The sequence below is a fragment of the Hyla sarda genome, chromosome 2, assembly GCF_029499605.1.
Source record: "Hyla sarda isolate aHylSar1 chromosome 2, aHylSar1.hap1, whole genome shotgun sequence".
Classification (NCBI taxonomy): Eukaryota; Metazoa; Chordata; class Amphibia; order Anura; family Hylidae; genus Hyla; species Hyla sarda.
The window spans coordinates 418,217,628-418,238,248 of NC_079190.1; positions in this window are offsets into that span (position 1 = coordinate 418,217,628).

The following is a 20,621-nucleotide window of genomic DNA, read 5'->3' on the forward strand; positions in this document are numbered from 1 at the left end:
ACAGAATAACGTACACAAATCCCCATAAAAAACAGTAGATATCAATTATTTCACAAAGTGCAATAGTAGTAGGGACAATCCCCCGTAATACATGCCTCACCTACCCGACGCGTTTCCCCGTAATTCAATGAAAGAACATACGGTTCATCAGGGGTATACAAGCAATTAAAGTAGTCGCTTTAGGACAAAAACGCACATACACATAATAAGTACATATAGAACATATACATAGTAATGCACAGAAAGAGCTCGGCTCTGCTTATTGTCGATGAAAACTGCCGTGATGTGTTCTCAGACCTTCATTATTGTTCCAAAATATTCATGAACAAGTATGTCCCTTTAGATAGCCGACCTCACAGATATATAGAGGGTAAACTCAAAACAATATGTTCTCCAGAGATGTCGCTGTTGTAGTAAGATTATACATAGATAAGGGTAGAGCTATCCAGCTAAGAGCCAAAACTAGGGAGCAGGACTATCATTAGTTGTACAAAAATGCCGAGAAGCAAAAGATAATTCAAATACTCTATCACTCCTCCTTGGTTAAAAGTTCCACCATCTAGGCCTTATATCCAGAAGTCAAAGATAATCCTTTAGCATAAACAGATAGCCGCAAACAGTCCCAACCAGCTGCACTCTAGGGACACTCTCCTCCACAACAGGTCCCACTTGTCCTAGCGACCACCAATGCACATGACCACCGCTCCTGATGATGAGGGATGTGTTCTACACCCCTATTGAGGCTCTCTGTAGGCCAGAAATAGCTGTTTTTAATAGCAATTTGTTGCAAATAAATTGGGACAAAACTAATTTTGTGGAAAATTCTGCGAATCGGCCAAATACATTTTTTTTTTAAATGTGCTCATCTATAAAACTTACCAATAGACTTACCCCAACTTATTAAAACAATAATACTGCTATACCAGGACCAAATATTACCGCCTTATGAAGATTAAATGTTACCTCAAAATTGTTTTTAAATAAAACACACTATACAAACATCACTTTGTCAAATAATTTTACTATGCAAAGATAATAATAATTTTAAAATGATAACAGAAAACAGATAACACCCCAAATTGTGCCCCAGACAGTTTTTGTGCCCTGGTTGCACAATAATAGTAACCATCTTATAAATGGTTAATAAATAGTTAATAATGAAACACTGTAAACTAGAAACATTGCACAATGATTAAACTTTATTCACATTAACAGACATAGAACATATAGGACTGTTTAGTCTTGCCACACATTCTCTAAGTCTATCTATAGCTTCTCCTAGCTGTACTCTTACTTTATAAATGCTGCTATTCTTAAAATACTGCTCTAGCTTCTCCTAGCTGTACTCTTACTTTATAAATGCTGTTATTCTTAAAATACTGCTCTGCGGTTATCTGCGTTCATATTTTATTGCTGTATTTTAATCGAATTGACTTTTAGATCATTTGCTTTTGGCTTAAAATTAGGAATATTTCTGTCCCAGTGTCCATTCAAGAGGTTTATGGTTACTTTTCCTGAAATGAATTTAGATACTGTTCGCATCATGGACATGCTCCTGGCCTACATAAGACTCCATAAGGCTCCATTCATCCACTGTATGCCAAAAGTTTGACTACATCAAAGAAAACTTACAGCGCAGTATAGTTTCATGATGTTTCTTTATTTTTTACAATGGGACTCTACTGGTGACCGATGCCACTATATGCCCATTTTCGGTAAATTCAAATGAGCTGCTAACTGGCACTCTGATGTCAGTGCCGCTGGCCGCAGCACTGCCCAGCTCATCAATATTCCTCCCCTCACTCCGCCTCTCCCTCTTCTCCCCGCTCTGTAACGAAGAGAGGGGAGGAATATTGATGAGTTGGGTGGCGCTACGGCCCGGCACTGACGTTAGAGTGCCAGTTAGCACCTCATTTGAATATACCGAAAATAGAAGATTAAGGTCGAACGACGCGGTGGATCCGGGCATGGTAAGCATCAAACTAATCAGCATCCCCCGCACTACCAGCCAGTACAGCTGGTTAGTGCGGGGGAAGAAAGCTGGCAGTTTCCTTTAAATCCTCCTCTGTGACAGTTCAAATGCCAATGTGAACAGAATCTAACTTTGCAACTAAGGGACACAAAATATGAAGAAAAGCGACATCACCCAAAGTCTTAGAATGTAAAAACATTTAACTATTTTGCCATCATATAAATGAAACGATTTGTTAGGCTTGTCAAATTTAATGATGACATGGGTCAGGTAACACATATGGCTGAGAAACTTGTTCATACAAGGTGAATGCTTGAGGCTCTAGGTATGTAAGTTATCCAAAAATCCCTAGTTTGGGCTCTTAGCTATTTCATTTTACACAGTGTATATATAGAGAATCATGATTTTGAATAAATGATAAGAAAAATATGGTTTCAATTTGAAAAAGCTGTTTTACATTTTCTTACAATCCAAGCCTGTCTTGGGTATGTTTGAAATAATATAAAATAAGATAAGACATTATAATTTTAGGCTTGAACCTGTCTTCAATCACCTAAGACTTCATCCGTCTAAAAAAATACATTGCTCTGAAGTATGAGGTTATACAGCATATAAATCAATTTATTAAAGAACCAAAGGTAAGGAGCAAATACTATTTATCCAATGGATAAGGTACAGTAATAAAGCAAGTCTGGACTTATTATTGTCATTAATATTATTAGTGTTATTATCATTATTAGTATTATTATTAGTAGTAGTATTAATAATAATGTACTTATATATATATATTGTCCCACTGTCTCATCAATGGGACAATATCTGTTCCCAAATTTTATATATATCATTAAACCTTATATTAAATAAACCTTACATTAATTAATAATAAAAAAAAGTAAGTTTTGTGGTATTACAATAAACCATTTAACTGAGAAGGGCTTTATGTACTTCCTAGACGACAGAATGCTACAATATATTGAATTAATCAATCTAATGGATTGAATGTTTCATAAGAATAATAACAGAAAATTATGCTACTTATCGAAATGCAATCTTTCTTAAAGAAATTTTAACCTCTTCCTGTACCTTGGTATAAATGTGTGTAGTGGGTAGCGATAGTGCAGGCTCAAGAGCTGTCCTGAGCGGCCATCAGCAGGTGTCAGCTGTAAGATATACTTGAAATCCTGCAGCAATGACCAGAATCAGAGCTCTTGGATGCCACGGTCAACCCCTTGGATGCCACTATAGTCAATATCGACAGTATCACCTAAGTAATTTTACAGACAGTGTGGTGTCTCTCTGCAATACAATTTGGGTCTCTCACAACATGGTTATAATATGCAACTGATTAGTACTAGGCTATTTTCACAGACCATTTTTTCCATCTAATTTTTCAGCTGTTTTTCTGTTCACACACACTTTTTTCTTTTGTTTCATTTTTCAGCTTAAAATGAGGTTAAAAAAATGGTGTGGGAACATAGCCTTACATTAACAGGCACACAACACTACAAAGCACATTTCAATACTATTGGAGAATTAAACAATAATAATAATAATAATAATAATAATAAAAATAACTAAATCAATAATTAAAAACTTTGGGGGGGGGGGGGGGGGAGTGAATGTGTAAAGAAAAAATCCAAAGGGGGGAGGGATTAAAGTTATATTTTACAAATTGTTTTTATGCAAAAATGTATGAACTTGTGCAAAAGCTTAAGCACATTGCCAGAATTACAGTTTTTATTTCAACCTACCCCCCCACACACACACGCACACACAAAAAGCAAGATATAATATTTGTAGTATACATTGGTTACAAGTATGTATATGTTTGTCCCTGCACCTATTGCCTATGTGTTCCTGTGGGGGGGGGGACAAAGTACAGGAAGTGTGGGTGGACAAGCAGGTCTCTGTGCAGTGAGGACAAGCAGGGCTCTCTACACTGAGGACAAGAAGGGCTCTGAGCACTGAGGACAAGCAGGGCTCTGTACACTGAGGACAAGCAGGGCTCTGAGCACTGAGGACAAGCAGGGCTCTGTACACTGAGGACAAGCAGGGCTCTGAGCACTGAGGACAAGCAGGGCTCTGAGCACTGAGGACAAGCAGGGCTCTGAGCACTGAGGACAAGCAGTTCTCTGTACATTGAGGACAAGCAGGGCTCTGTACACTGAGGACAAGCAGGGCTGTGTACACTGAGGACAAGCAGGGCTCTGAGCACTGAGGACAAGCAGGGCTCTGTACACTGAGGACAAGCAGGGCTCTGAGCACTGAGGACAAGCAGGACTCTGAGCACTGAGGACAAGCAGGGCTCTGTACACTGAGGACAAGCAGGGCTCTGAGCACTGAGGACAAGCAGGGCTCTGAGCACTGAGGACAAGCAGGGCTCTGTACACTGAGGACAAGCAGGGCTTTGTACACCAAGGACAAGCAGGCCTCTGTACACTGAGGACAAGCAGGGCTCTGTACACCGAGGACAAGCAAAGCTCTGTAAACTGAGGTAAAGTGGGGCTCTGTACACCGAGGACAAGCAGGGATCTGTACACCGAGGACAAGCAGGGCTGTGTAGACTGAGGACAAGCAGGGCTCTGTACACTGAGGACAAGCAGGGCTCTGTACACTGAGGACAAGCAGGGCTTTTAGCACGGAGGACCAGCAGGGCTCTGTGCACTGAGGACAAGCAGGGCTCTGTACACTGAGGACAAGCAGGGCTCTGTACACTGATGACAAGCAGGGCTCTGTACACTGAGGACAAGCAGGGCTGTGTACACTGGGGACATGCAGGGTTCTGTATACTGAGGACAAGCAGGGCTCTGTACACTGAGGACAAGCAGGGCTCTGTACATTGAGGACAAGCAGGGCTCTGTACACTGAGGACAAGCAGGGCTCTGCACATTGGGGACAAACAGGGCTCTGTGTATTAAGGACAAACAGGCCTCTATACACTGAGGACAAGCAGGGCTCTGTACACTGAGGACAAGCAGGGCTGTGTACACTGAGGACAAGCATTGCTCTGTACACTGAGGCCAAGTAGAGCTCTGTGCACTGAGGACAAGCAGGGCTCTGAGCACTGAGGACAAGCAGGACTCTGAGCACTGAGGACAAGCAGGGCTCTGTACACTGAGGACAAGCAGGGCTCTGAGCACTGAGGACAAGCAGGACTCTGAGCACTGAGGACAAGCAGGGCTCTGTACACTGAGGACAAGCAGGGCTTTGTACACCAAGGACAAGCAGGGCTCTGTACACTGAGGACAAGCAGGGCTCTGTACACCGAGGACAAGCAAAGCTCTGTAAACTGAGGTAAAGTGGGGCTCTGTACACTGAGGACAAGCAGGGATCTGTACACCGAGGACAAGCAGGGCTGTGTAGACTGAGGACAAGCAGGGCTCTGTACACTGAGGACAAGCAGGGCTCTGTACACTGAGGACAAGCAGGGCTTTTAGCACGGAGGACCAGCAGGGCTCTGTGCACTGAGGACAAGCAGGGCTCTGTACACTGAGGACAAGCAGGGCTCTGTACACTGATGACAAGCAGGGCTCTGTACACTGAGGACAAGCAGGGCTGTGTACACTGGGGACATGCAGGGTTCTGTATACTGAGGACAAGCAGGGCTCTGTACACTGAGGACAAGCAGGGCTCTGTACATTGAGGACAAGCAGGGCTCTGTACACTGAGGACAAGCAGGGCTCTGCACATTGGGGACAAACAGGGCTCTGTGCTTTAAGGACAAACAGGCCTCTATACACTGAGGACAACAGGGCTCTGTACACTGAGGACAAGCAGGGCTGTGTACACTGAGGACTGTTACGCCGAGCGCTCCGGGTCCCCGTTCCTCCCCGGAGCGCCCGCCTCATCTTCGTTGTTGCAGCGCCCCGGTCAGATCCACTGACCGGGTGCGCTGCGGTCCCGCCTTCAGCCGGGATGCGATTCGCGATGCGGATAGCGCCCGCTCGCGATGCGCACCCCGGCCCCCGTACCTGACTCGCTCTCCCTCGGTCCTGTCCCGGCGCGCGCGGCCCCGCTCCCTAGGGCGCGCGCGCGCCGGGTCTCTGCGATTTAAAGGGCCAGTGCACCAATGATGGTGCCTGGCCCAATCTTCCCAATTAGCTTAATTGGTAATCACCTGTGCACTTCCCTATATTACCTCACTTCCCTTGCACTCCCTGGCCGGATCTTGTTGCACTTGTGCCTAGTGAAAGCGTTCCCTTGTCTGTTCCTAGTCCGTGTTCCTGACCTCCTGCCGTTGCCCCTGACTACGATCCTTGCCGCCTGCCCCCGACCTTCTGCTACGTCCGACCTCGCTTCTGCCTACTCCCTTGTACCGCGCCTATCTTCAGCATCTTCAGCAGCCAGAGAGGTGAGCCGTTGCTAGTGGATACGACCTGGTCACTACCGCCGCAGCAAGACCATCCCGCTTTGCGGCGGGCTCTGGTGAAAACCTGTAGTGGCTTAGAACCGGTCCACTAGCGCGGTCCTCGCCATCCCTCTCTGGCACAGAGGATCCACTACCTGCCAGCCGGCATCGTGACAGTAGATCCGGCCATGGATCCCGCTGAAGTTCCTCTGCCAGTTGTCGCTGACCTCCCTACGCTGGTCGCCCAGCAAGCTCGTCAGATCGCCCAGCAGTCGCAACAGATAGCGCAACGAGATCAACAGCTGGCATACTTGACCTCCGAGGCACTGCGTATTCAGTCACAGATACAGCAGCTGCAGCCGCAGATACAGCAACAGCTCCAGCTGCAACTACCATCTCCTCCGCCGGCTCCTGCAACTCCTCCGCAGCAACCGGTCCTTCCTAACCCCTGCTTGTCCCTGCCGGACAAATTTGGCGTAAAGATCGCCCAACGAGATCAACAGCTGGCATACTTGATCTCCGAGACACAGCGTCTTCAGTCACAGTTACAGCAGCTGCTGCCGCAGATACAGCAACTTCAGTCACAGCAGCTGCTGCCGCAGATACAGCAACTTCAGTCACAGCTACAGCTGCAACAACCATCTCCTCCGCCGGCTCCTGCAACTCCTCCGCAGCAACCAGCCGTTCTTAACCCCTGCTTGTCCCTGCCGGACAAGTTTGATGGGGACCGCAATGATTCTGCCACAGCCACAGTCCAGTCCTTCTTCGCTGAGGTCCGTGGTGTCTTCGAGGAGCCTGCCCGAGCTTCTTCTGCCGAGATTGCCCTGCTGAACCTGGAACAGGGTGTTTCTTCCGTTGGCGAGTACGCCATTCAGTTCCGTGCTCTTGCTTACGAGTTGTCCTGGAATAGTGAGGTTCTCTGCGCGACCTTTAAAAAAGGCCTATCCAGCAACATTAAAGATGTTCTGGCCGCACGAGAGACTCCTGCTGACCTACATGAACTCATTCATCTTGCCACTCGCATTGACATGCGTTCTTCCGGATGGCGTCTGGAGCTCCGCCTGGATATGGACTTTGTTCGCACGAAGCGTTTTTTCTCCCCGGCTCCTCTCTCCTCTGGTCCTCTGCAATCCGTTCCTGTGCTTCCCGCCGCGGAGGCTATGCAAGTTGACCGGTCTCGCTTGACACCTCTAGAGAGGACACGACGCCGCATGGAGAATCTTTGCCTGTACTATGCCGGTACCGAACACTTCCTGAAGGATTGTCCTATCCGTCCTCCCTGCCTGGAAAGACGTACGCTGACTCCGCACAAAGGTGACACAGTTCTTGATGTCAACTCTGCTTCTCCACGCCTTACTGTGCCTGTGCGGATATCTGCCTCTACCTTCTCCTTCTCTACTATGCTCTTCTTGGACTCCGGATCTGCAGGAAAATTTTTTTTGGCCTCTCTCATCAACAGGTTCTACGTTCCTGTGACCAGTCTCGCCAGACCCCTCTACATCTATTGTTTTTACAATAAAAGATTGGACTGTCTCGTACGTTTCCACACAGAACCCCTCCTAATTTGCATCGGACCTCATCACGGAAAAATTGAGTTTGTTTTCCTCAGGTTCTTTGGCCCCAAGAAGAGGGGGAGACCCAAGGGGGGGGGTACTGTTACGCCGAGCGCTCCGGGTCCCCGTTCCTCCCCGGAGCGCCCGCCTCATCTTCGTTGTTGCAGCGCCCCGGTCAGATCCACTGACCGGGTGCGCTGCGGTCCCGCCTTCAGCCGGGATGCGATTCGCGATGCGGATAGCGCCCGCTCGCGATGCGCACCCCGGCCCCCGTACCTGACTCGCTCTCCCTCGGTCCTGTCCCGGCGCGCGCGGCCCCGCTCCCTAGGGCGCGCGCGCGCCGGGTCTCTGCGATTTAAAGGGCCAGTGCACCAATGATGGTGCCTGGCCCAATCTTCCCAATTAGCTTAATTGGTAATCACCTGTGCACTTCCCTATATTACCTCACTTCCCTTGCACTCCCTGGCCGGATCTTGTTGCACTTGTGCCTAGTGAAAGCGTTCCCTTGTCTGTTCCTAGTCCGTGTTCCTGACCTCCTGCCGTTGCCCCTGACTACGATCCTTGCCGCCTGCCCCCGACCTTCTGCTACGTCCGACCTCGCTTCTGCCTACTCCCTTGTACCGCGCCTATCTTCAGCATCTTCAGCAGCCAGAGAGGTGAGCCGTTGCTAGTGGATACGACCTGGTCACTACCGCCGCAGCAAGACCATCCCGCTTTGCGGCGGGCTCTGGTGAAAACCTGTAGTGGCTTAGAACCGGTCCACTAGCGCGGTCCTCGCCATCCCTCTCTGGCACAGAGGATCCACTACCTGCCAGCCGGCATCGTGACAAGGACAAGCAGGGCTGTGTACACTGAGGACAAGTAGAGCTCTGTGCACTGAGGACAAGCAGTGCTCTGTACACTGAGGGCAAGCAGGGCTCTGTGTATTGAGGCTCTAGGACATGCTCCCAGCTCACAAAGCAGGATGATTACAAGCCAGCAGCCTGCACAAAGCACCACTTGTCCTGCCCACACTTCCTGTATTTGGACTCCTCACAGAGACAAACACAGGGAATAACTGCAGGGACAGCAAATTTTAATCCAAAAATATACACATTTTCTAACCAATGTATATTACAAATTTACATGTAATGGTATTATCTGCATCGTATAATAAGTTTTTTGTTAACAACAGGTACACTTTAATTATAGAAAATGTCAAATAAATCAGTTTAAGGGAATGGGGGCGTTATTATTTTGCAGCCATTGTTTTACACTATATAATCCTATCATTCTAGTTTAACAGCTTTCATTTTTATATGCATGGCATATGGTAAACCTTTATGTTATCATATATACAAGAAATTTTCTCATAATCTAATTCCCTTTTAAAGTAGAAAATACAGGCCAGAAACTGTGCAGTGACATGGGGGTTGGTGTTCCTTAAAAGCTTTCATCTTGCATAAACAAGTAAAATATATGTGTGGGAGATAGCGGAGGATGAAGCAATTGTACATGGATAACGATCATGATAAATTCCCTTGGCAACATTTCATTCAGAAAGCCTTTCCTTAATCTAAGCTGTACAGCCCCTGGCAAAAATTATGGAATCCCAATTCTGAGGATGGTCACCTTGCTTTTCACTTCATTGTTAACACACATATTAACGATATGACACAAAACAGACCTTAAAGGGGTTCTCCGGTGCTTACACATCTTATCTCCTATCCAAAGGATAGGGGATAAGATGCCTGATCACGGGAGTCCCGCAGCTGGGAACGCCCGTGATCTTGCACGCGGCACCCCGTGTGTAAATCAGTCCACGGAGCGTGTTCGCTCCGGGTCTGATTACGGTTGATCGCAGGGTCGGCGGCGTGTGAGGTCACGCCTCCGCACCCGTGTGACGTCATGCTACGCCCCTCAATGCAAGCTTACGGGAGGGGGCGTGATAGCTGTCACGCCCCCTCCCATAGGCTTGCATTGAGGGGCGGAGCGTGATATCACACGGGGCGGGGGTGTGACGTCACACGCCACCGGCCCTGCGGTCGCCGGTAATCAGTCCCGGAGCGAACACGCTCAGTGGACTGATTACAAACGGGGTGCCGCGTGAATGATCACGGGCGTCCCCAGCTGCGGGACTCCTGTGATCAGGCATCTTATGGTTATCTTAAGATGTCTAAGCACCGGAGTACCCCTTTAATAGCTGAACCTTAGAAAAATAATGAATACAGGTAAACTATTACAAAACCAATGGCATTGAATTCAGAAACTACTTTCACTATTAAAATCTTAAACTTTCTTAGACCGCAATAAAAACATATATAACATTGACTTGATGAGTAAACATTCAAATAAGTACAAGTGTAAACAGGAAGAGCTGAAAACAATTTACATACATATATATCTATAACTATATGCAAATGATCACCAGAGTAACCCCTATCAATACATCCTAGAAAGCTACATGGATACCCACACTGTTATGGTTCGTATGTACATTAGAAGCCACAGCTTATGTGAACCTAAGATTTGCAGGAAATCAATGCTAACTTATGCGGAAGAATAACAATTACATAGTGCCAAATATTGCTATATATGATATAAGTAAAAGTCTTAGCCATGCATATAAAGAGAAGCACTCCTCTCTACCCCTATGCATGTTTTGTTTTTGGTGCCTTCATCAAGGGGCTACTATGCCAGGAGTGAGACTAAAGCTTTTTATCTGCTCCCTGTGATTGGGGACAGGAGACTTCCGCATGTGTCACTGGCGCCTACGTCATGTTCGGTATTGGCACATCTCTAGTAACTGAGCATCGCTACCAACAACCCGTCCAGTGCAGACGCACTCCATTTAAGACCACCAACATTTGTGTTTCCAGATCAAGTAGAGACAAAAATGATTGAATCACCTTCACTACTGATAAACAATATTATATATTAAAGGGGTACTCCAGTTTAGGAAAACTTATCCCCAATCCAAAGAATAGAGGATAAGTGTCTGATAAGAGTACAGGTATGCCCTGCATCCTTAACAGGTTAATGAGTTGCTGGATTACTGACCTTGTTTGTGCTTCTTCAACTATGGCAAATCCGCTATCCTTGGGTCGACCACACTGAGCCTAAAATATTATTATAAGTCTGGATTCCTAGAACAGCTGGTAAAAGGACTCTTAGTGTAAGGTACCAGAGTGGGGCCACCCATTTTAGGTAATTACTCTGCTTTTACTTAGGATGTAATGGGATAGGGAGTACCAGGGGCAGAAGCATGTCCCTATGGCCAAGTGTCATATACCTCTGCTTGCCTAAATAGGATATCCTTTTGGGCCAGCCCACAGTGTATAATTCTCTTGATATTTGGTTAATCCAGAATGAAATATTTTAAAGTATTTTAATGTAGAAATAAAGGCTATGTTTTAGCGTGCACACAGCAGAGTATATAAAATGTTCTGTGATGGATTGGACTAAATGTCAGCTGTCTGTAAAAAAAAAAAAAAAAAATACTGTAGCTAAGATTTCCAAGATTTTGGCACCACAATAATGTGATTCTCTCTGAAGCAAACAGTGGCATGCCCTTGACTTTCTCATCTGTTTTGCTTTTAAGCACAACTAATTCTTTGGGGGTTTTGAAGCTTCCGATGCCATATTTCTAAGATATTGGCAATGAAACATTAAGTGAATTGAATTCTATAAAGCTGCAGAAGCTTTTCTTTCTCCTCTTGATCTTGAAGTTATTGGTAGCTTAGCTTTATTTCTTCAGGTACCCTGCTGCACTTGAAACTACTGTACTTCTGTTACATTGTACCATCTTAACTTGAAACACTGATTTCTTTTCACGATTTCAATGGGTATCACACAAAAATCTCTATAGGCTGAGCTCAGGGGCATTGCTAGGGATGGTGTCACCCAGTGTGGCAAAAAATGATGTCACCCCATACCCATCTACCCCCCAAAAGTAATTCTTTAGCCTGTTGTGAGAGACACCAGTGGTGTGACATGTTGCAGAAACTTCTTTACAGTATAATAATCAAAAATACCTATTTCCACAGAATGGGACAGTGCTAGAGAGGTTTTTACCATTTAAAACTACATTTCCCAGTATGACCTAAGCAGTGGTGAGGGTATACTGTGGTTTCACCCATCATAACTGCAGAACTCACAAGTGAATCCAGCTCTGATGGGATATAGGGAGGCAGAATACAAAATTATATCAGTGACTACAGGTGATATCTTCCCTACAGTCTTTCTAATTCAGATGGTACATACCGCCAGGACTTGTTCCAGCTAAATCTTCTCGCTGCAGAACTTGATGCCCAGATGGTATTGGCTTCTCACTTTGTCAGCACATTCCGATTCTTTAAATGAAAACAATAATAATATAACCCTGGCAGACACTGTACCCTCTGAATATAATACTGCTACACACTTTACCCTCTGAATATAATACTGCCGCACACTGTACCCTGTCCTGTACCCTCCACATAATAATGCCCCCTGTCCTGTGCCCCCGACCTAATAATAATGCCCCCTGTCCTGTTCCCCCCATATATAATGCCTTTGTTACGCCGAGCGCTCCGGGTCCCTGCTCCTCCCCGGAGCGCTCGCGGCGTTTCTCTCTCTGCAGCGCCCCGGTCAGACCCGCTGACTGGGAGCGCTGCACTGACACTGCTGGCGGGGATGCGATTCGCATAGCGGGACGCGCCGCTCGCGAATCGCATCCCAAGTCACTCACCTGTCCCGGCCCCCGGCTGTCATGTCCTGGCACGCGCGGCTCCGCTCCTTAGGGCGCGCGCACGCCAGCTCTCTAAGATTTAAAGGGCCAGTGCACAAATAGTAGAATTGCTAAGGTTATTAGCACTAACCCTAGGGTAAAAGAAAAAAAAAGATTACAGGTAAGCAGTAAAGGGACTATCCAGATGGGGTGGAGAGTTAGAGTTTATCACCACATATAATTATAATGCCCCCGTCCTCCCCCCCACATAACCCTGTGCCCTTCACATATAATGCATCGTCATGTGCCACATATAATTCCCCTTGTCCTGTGCCCCTCACATTTAATGTCCCCTGTTATGTGCCCCTCTCATACAATGCCCCCTGTCATGTGCCCCTCTCATACAATGCCCCCTGTCATGTGCCCCTAACTTATAATACCCCTATCCTGTGCCTCTCACATATAATGCCCCTTTCTGTTCCACTCACATATAATGTCCCCTGTCCTGTACCCCTCACATAAAATACCACCTGTTCTGTGCCCCTTACATTAAATGCCCCTGTCATGTGCCCCAAACAAAATGTTAATAATGCCTCCTGTACCACAGTGCCACAAACATAGTAAAAAAAAAAGCAACAATTATACTTACCTAATCCCAGTTCTCACGAGCAGGTCTCTCCCTTGCTTCTTGCTTGCAGCATGTGAGCCACGAGGATGGGATCTCCGGGCAGGCATGATGACGTTACATCATTGCGCTGGCCTGCCGGGGATCGTGTCCCTGTGGTTCACATGCTGCAAGCAAGAAGTGTCTGCAGTGTGTGAGTGAGAGTGAATGGAGGAGCGAAGCTGACAGCTCCTGCCCACCATTCTAATGTACTGCCTCTGTACACTTGCGTTGCTGGGGTGACACCATAACAGAATTACTTCCTGCTTGATGGTGTCACCCCACTTGGGGGGGGGGGTGTCAGTGTGGTCAGCACCCCCCCCCATAGCAACACCACTGGCTGAGCTGAAATCTGAGCTACAATTGGTTGCTATGGGGTCACGTGGGGTGCATCTGCAGCATATTTTACGCTGCAGATGCTCCGACAGCAGTCACAAGAGGGACTAATGAGCTGCAACTGGGTAGCTCTATGTGACCACTCATGGCAACGGATTTCTATAGAGGGAAATCCGCCACTATGCGAGAATACACAGAGCTACCCGGCCTTAGCCAAGATCTTGCTCTGTAGTCCCTCTGTGACTGTCAGCGAATGTGCCCCGTGTGATCCTACCTTTAGAGTGTTGTTTTTCTTTCCACAGCCAGCATGTGGGCACAAGCCAATTACGATGGTCATCTTCAGACTCACTTGATCGCGGTGCTAGTATGATGTTAGCATTGCAGTTAAGTGACCTGGGCTTTAAGATCCTGCGAAGCCTGCCACAAGATCCCAACATGGAGCAGTTGAGCTCAGTACTGTCTGTCAACCTAAACGTCTGTCTGACTCCTAAACGTTTACTTGCTTGAACCACACGTTCATACTTTTCCATTTGCAAAGTGGTAACAGATCACAGTAAAATTCTTCTTGATTTACTCTACAGAATACCAGAATAGAGCAGTCTTTGATAAAAGAGAGGTACTGAAAAAAGCATGATGACATGACTCTTAGGTTACAGAATACTTGTATTGATCTTCTCGATGCTTAGCTACATATATAGCATTCTTTAAAGAGTACCTATCATCATTTAAACTCTCCCCTTTTTTCTTCCCTGTTCGGCAGCTCAGTTTCCTGTCGTGTGCAAGGAGAGGAAGTGGGTGTTGCCCGGTGGGGGCGTGACGTCATTCAATTGCCTGCCAGGGCTAACTTCTGCCCTTCTATGGCAGACCCTATCTTTACTATTAGCAGAACAGCGCTCCACTGACTCAGGGCCAGCACGCGCCCCCTTGTCAGGGAGCAGGGCCTGAAGACGCTGCTGGACAGCTGAGTCAGGAGCACGCCCTTCTGTGGTACGAACACAGCGCTCGCTCCTGCCTGTCTGATTGACTGGAGGGGAGCTGCGCTGAGCTCGTCACGTGACCAGCCTGCAGTCAGATTTAGGATTCATGCACCAGGCTGGCATGAGTCTGAAATCTATACAAAAGGCTTGCGGCAAGGACTGCTAGAGAGACCCCTAGTGGTCAACTTTTTTAAACTGCAAAAAGAAATAAAAGGACGCAAATTGTTTAATGACAAGCAACAAAAAAATTGTTCAGTAAACATTCAACTATCACATATCAAAAGTTTTTTTGATGAAAGGTACTCTTTAAGGTGAATAAACAATGAAAAAAAATCACTTTGCTCACCATCCGTCGGACATGGGTGCATGGAACTCCTCCTAATATAAGTGCAAGCAATATGACCAGCATAATGTTTACAGTTATGAGCATACTCAAGATGCTATTTTCAGTTTTAGAAAAGATCATAACCACAAAGGCAAAATGTGAATCCCACTTGAGATTGAAAAAAGCTTAGTCTGATGCGTTTCCAGCCTAATGGCTCTAATGGACCAATTTGAAAAACTATAAATAGAATTCTGAATATCCTTTTAACTGAATAAAGTGGTGCTGCGCGTGCATTCAGTTCTAATTAAACAATCTATTAAGTCAAACTGATCCTTTTTGTCCCATCTACATAACTTTAGCCAATATCAGCCCATCTCCCATAGACTCCCGTCACGCCCCCTCCCATTGACTTGCATTGAGGGGGCATGGCCATGACGTCCCGAGTGGGGCGTGACTGTGACATCACGAGCCTCCACCCGCATCGCCAGTCATCTGGCACGGATGTCAGTTCGCTCTGTGTACAGATGTCTGGGGTGCCGCAGCCAAGATCGCAGGGGTCCCCAGCGACAGGAACCCCGCGATCAGATGTCTTATAGCCTATGCTTTGGGGAAACCTCAAAGGTAATATTTTCTGAAATTCTACCCATACCAAGTGCCAGAGAGGCAGCGGGACAAAAGGAAGGTAAATAAGTGGCTAAAGAACTGGCGTAGGATGGAGGGGGTTGGATTAATAAGATCTGGGCGGACTTCTCTGACAGCTACAGGGTCAAGAGTAGCGACTGGCAGAAACTAAATGTAGAGATTGCAGCCATACTTGGGGAGAAGATGGTAAGGAGGTTAAAGGAGTATTTAAACTAAGCAGTGTGGAGGAAAGCAACTACACAAGTATAGGTCAAGGTCAAGTATAGGTTAAGCCAGTGTAGATAGAGAACTAAGACTTAATTAATGTACCTGGGGGTGCAGCTGAGGAAGGGGTAAGATTAGGTAATATTGATAGGCTCATACACATCCAAATCACATGATGACCAATGCTAGAAGGCTAGTCAATAAAAATGACAAACTGAACTTGCTAATGTCTAAGAAAAATATGAATATAATGGGAAAAACTGTGAAATGGTTGAATAATAGCTATGTTCATTCCCCCTCCCCTTATTTGGGATAAAATAAAAGTGGATATTGGTGATTACAGTGGTATCTGCCAGGGATCTAATGCATATGGGGATCACCAACTGTAACCTGAGAGCAGATGTCAGAAAAAAAAGGATTGGATATGCTGAATTTCTATATACTTATCACTTTGTTCCCACTGGAGTTAAGACACTGCCATAGAACCCTTTGTTCTAATAGGAGATAAGCCACTGGGAGAGGAGTCTATTTTCCTTTCCTCAGTCAAATAATCATGCAGGTCCGGCCAAAAGAACATGTATATGGGGGCGTTGTCGGGAAAAATAGCTGTTTGGTTGATGAGCATTTAACAGTTATTTAATGTGTATAGTATGCTTAAAAACATTTTTTTTTTATCAACTGGTGCCAGAAAGTTAAACAGATATGTAAATTACTTCTATTTAAAAATTGTTATCCTTCCAGTTCTTTTCTTTTTCAATTTATTTTCTGTCTGACCACAGTGCTCTCTGCTGACACCTCTGTCCATGACAGTTCCTGTCCAGAGCAGGAGCAAATCCCCATAGTAAACATCTCCTTTTGTAGTATATTAATCCTACAGTATCTTAATCCTTCCAGTACTTATCAGCTGCTGTATACTACAGAGGAAGTTCTTTTCTTTTTGATTTTCTTTTCTGTCTGACCACAGTGCTCTCTGCTGACACCTCTGTCCATGTCAGGAACTGTCCAGAGCAGGGTAGGTTTGCTATGGGGATTTATCCTACTTTGGACAGTTCCTGACATAGACAGATGGACACGCCTCCATCCTACACTACTTCTCTAGCCACTTGTTTACCTTCCTTATCTTCCGCTGCCTCTCTGACACTTGGTATGGGTAGAATTTCAGAAAATATTACCTTTGAGGTTTTTGCTTTAAGACTTATACCTAAGTAACATTGTAATTGTACCAATATGGGGTCTTCACCCGCCATCAAGCAATAGAGTACCCCTTTAACCCCTTAAGGATGCAGGACGTAAATGTACGTCCTGGTGCGGTGGTACTTAACGCACCAGGACGTACATTTACGTCCTGTGCATAACCGCGGGCATCGGAGCGATGCCCGTGTCATGCGCGGCTGATCCCGGCTGCTGATCGCAGCCAGGGACCCGCTGGCAATGGTCGACACCCGCCATCTCGTGGGCGTCCGCCATTAACCCCTCAGGTGCCGTGATCAATACAGATCCTGGCATCTGCGGCAGTGCGCGATTTCAATGAATGATCGGATCGCTTGCAGCACTGCTGCGGGGATCCGATCATTCAGAACTCCGCACGGAGGTCCCCTCACCTTCCTCCTTCCGGCTCCCGGCGTCTCCTGCTCTGGTCTGAGATCGAGCAGACCAGAGCAGAAGATCGCTGATAACACTGATCTGTTCTATGTCCTATACATAGAACAGATCAGTATTAGCAATCATGGTATTGCTATGAATAGTCCCCTATGGGGACTATTCAAGTGTTAAAAAAAATGTAAAAAAATGTAAAAGTAAAAGTAAAAAAAAAGTGAAAAATCCCCTCCCCCAATAAAAAAGTAAAACATTTGTTTTTTCCTATTTTACCCCCAAAAAGCGTAAAAAATTAAGTTTATAGACATATTTGGTATCGCCGCGTGCGTAAATGTCCGAACTATTAAAATAAAATGTTAATGATCCCGTAGGGTGAACGGCGTGAACGAAAAAAAAAAGTCCAAAATTGCTACTTTTTTTTATACATTTTATTAAAAATGAATTAAAAGTTTTTTATATGCAAGTGTGGTATCAAAAAAAATTACAGATCATGGCAGAAAAAAATGAGCCCTCATACCACCGCTTATACGGAAAAAGAAAAAAGTTATAGGTCATCAAAATAAAGGGATTATAAACGTACTAATTTGGTTAAAAAGTTTGTCATTTTTTTTAAGCACAACAATAATAGAAAAGTATGTAATAATGGGTATCATTTTAATCATATTGACCCTCAGAATAAAGAACACACATAATTTTTACCATAAATTGTACGGCGTGAAAACGAAACCTTCCAAAATTAGCAAAATTGCGTTTTTCTTTTTAATTTCCCCACAAAAATAGTGTTTTTTGGTTGCGCCATACATTTTATGATATAATGAGTTATGTCATTACAAAGGACAACTGGTCGCGCAAAAAACAAGCCCTCATACTAGTCTGTGGATGAAAATATAAAAGAGTTATGATTTTTAAAAGGCGAGGAGGAAAAAATGAAAACGTAAAAAAAGTCCTTAAGGCCAAAATGGGCTTAGTCCTTAAGGGGTTAAAGGAGTACTTTGTTGCTAGACATCTTATCCCCTATCCATGGAACTCAAGGTGTATGAACGGAGATCCCAGGCGGAGTCCAAGCAGCAGGACCCCCGCAATCAGACATCTTATCCCCTATATTATTGATAGTGGATAAGATTTCTAGCAACAGAGTACCCCTTTAGGTCATAAGACTATCACCTCTGAATGTAGAACATGTTTAAAAATCACTGCATTTGTACATGAGGAAAAGCTCTAGACAACGAGTTATATTATTTACCAAAATATCTTTATTTGAAATCATTTAGCTAGACAGCTGTTAAAATGAAGATATTTGTATCCGATCCCATATTCCCTTAGGCTATGTAAATCTTTTGTCTTATTTGTAAATAACAGGTATTCTAAACTAATGTCATAAAACCTGCCTAAATATCCAAGAAACGGAAAAACAGACATTAATGCATATTGTAAAATGCCAGGCTAACTTGATTTTCCTTTTACAGCTTGCACAAATACCTAACCTTTTCTACCTGTCAGCTCAGACATGTGCTTGCTCATCGACCTCCTGTATTATCCACAGCAAAGCTATCTGGCTTCAGGGTCTGTCATTGACCTTTCCAGTAATAAGTCAAACAGCCTATAGACCAAGGACAAAATAGGGGGATGGGCTTCAAACAAGTGTTTAAGAGGTTACAAGGGTGAGAAGGTAATGACAGGCTGGGCAAGCTCTCAGCGTGGCAATTAGTATAACAGATAACTGACAGGGGTATGGAAAACAATAAGTGATGATATAAAGTAGACAGAGTGTAAAGTACACACAGAAAAGAAGGAAAACAAGAAGACAGGATTAGCCGTAGTAAATATTAAATATGTTACACAACAGGCTACAACATATAAACAATATATTACAAAAAGCCTGAAAACAGTATTTCAGTTCAATAGAAAGGACTATTACATCTAATAAGATGAAATATATGATTAGATAATATTCTAGTTATTAATTGTTTAATGAGACTGGGGTGGATTTTCAAAGGACATTTTGTTTGGTGTAATTTTCACCAGATTTGGTGAAAAAATGGCATGCAGCACATTTTTTTAAATTTATTTCATCTTGCTTATGTCATATGCACCATTTTTTTTAAAAGAGAGATGGGTTTTAAATTGCATAAAAATTTGATAATATGTACCAGAAAATTGGGTTTAACTAAGCCACCTCAAAGGTGGGGTAGACTTAGAGTACAGCTTGTTATCTGTGAACAATTAAGGAAGCAGCAATTTGTAGTACAATACAGTGGCAGCAGTTATTGTAGGTTGTAGGCCGTTTTGCACAGATGGGTTTTCAGGTTGCTTTTGAAGGTTGGTGAGAGCCGGATGTTTAGGGGTCAGCGGGTTCCATTGTATAGGGGAAGGTTGGGAGAAATCTTGGGGGCGGTTGTGTGGCGTGCGGTCCAGGGAAGCACACAAGCAGCGGTCTTGGGAGGATTAGATTGCAAAAAAACAGTGCAAAAAAAATTGCAACATAATAGAAATGAAAACCTGTGTACGTACGATGATAAATGTCCCCCATTGAGTGCTGTTCTTCTCCTTTATTCAATCTATCGATCTATCTCATATCTATCTATCTATCTATCAATCATCTGTCTATCCAAATTCAAACTAGTTCCAAGCTGACTGAAAGCATTCCAGTTCTATGAAGGTGAAAAGATGCAGAAGAAAAGGATTGTCCAGCGCTAGGCTTGCGGATGAAAGCTTGATCTTTATTGGAAAATCCACAGAGATCACTCGACAGAGGACAATGTCCTCTGTCGAGTGATCTCTGTGAATTTTCCAATAAAGAACAAGCTTTTATCCGCAAGCCTAGCGCTGGACAATCCTTTTCTTCTGCATTGCTTTGGGCCGAGGGCGGGACCGGCATGTCTGTGCGCAAATGTGGTGGATCAGACCGGTGTAGTGAGCGACACTGAAGTTTGCTATTAGAAAGTGAAAAGATGTTGTCTTTGGTTGGAATCCTGGTCCCGGAAGTAATGAATTATTTGAAATTCTTGGAAAACCTGCATCGTGTACCATCCTCTTAGGCACTGAACTAGGCAGAACACAATGCATCAGTTTGGCCTGGAGTGCTAAGGGAATGTGTTGCCTAGATTATTTTTCCTGACTAAAGCCAGATACTGAAACAGGTTTGTGGGAATTGTTAAAATGGAGCATGTGGCAATTTAACTGGTTTTGGGATATGGCTGAGGTTAGCAAAAATGAATAAAATATCTGACCAATCAGAATGAACATTTCTCTGGTAGAACCTTTATTACTGAAGTACTTGCTCTGACTGGCTGTCTGGTAGCGCCTCCCTACAGTAC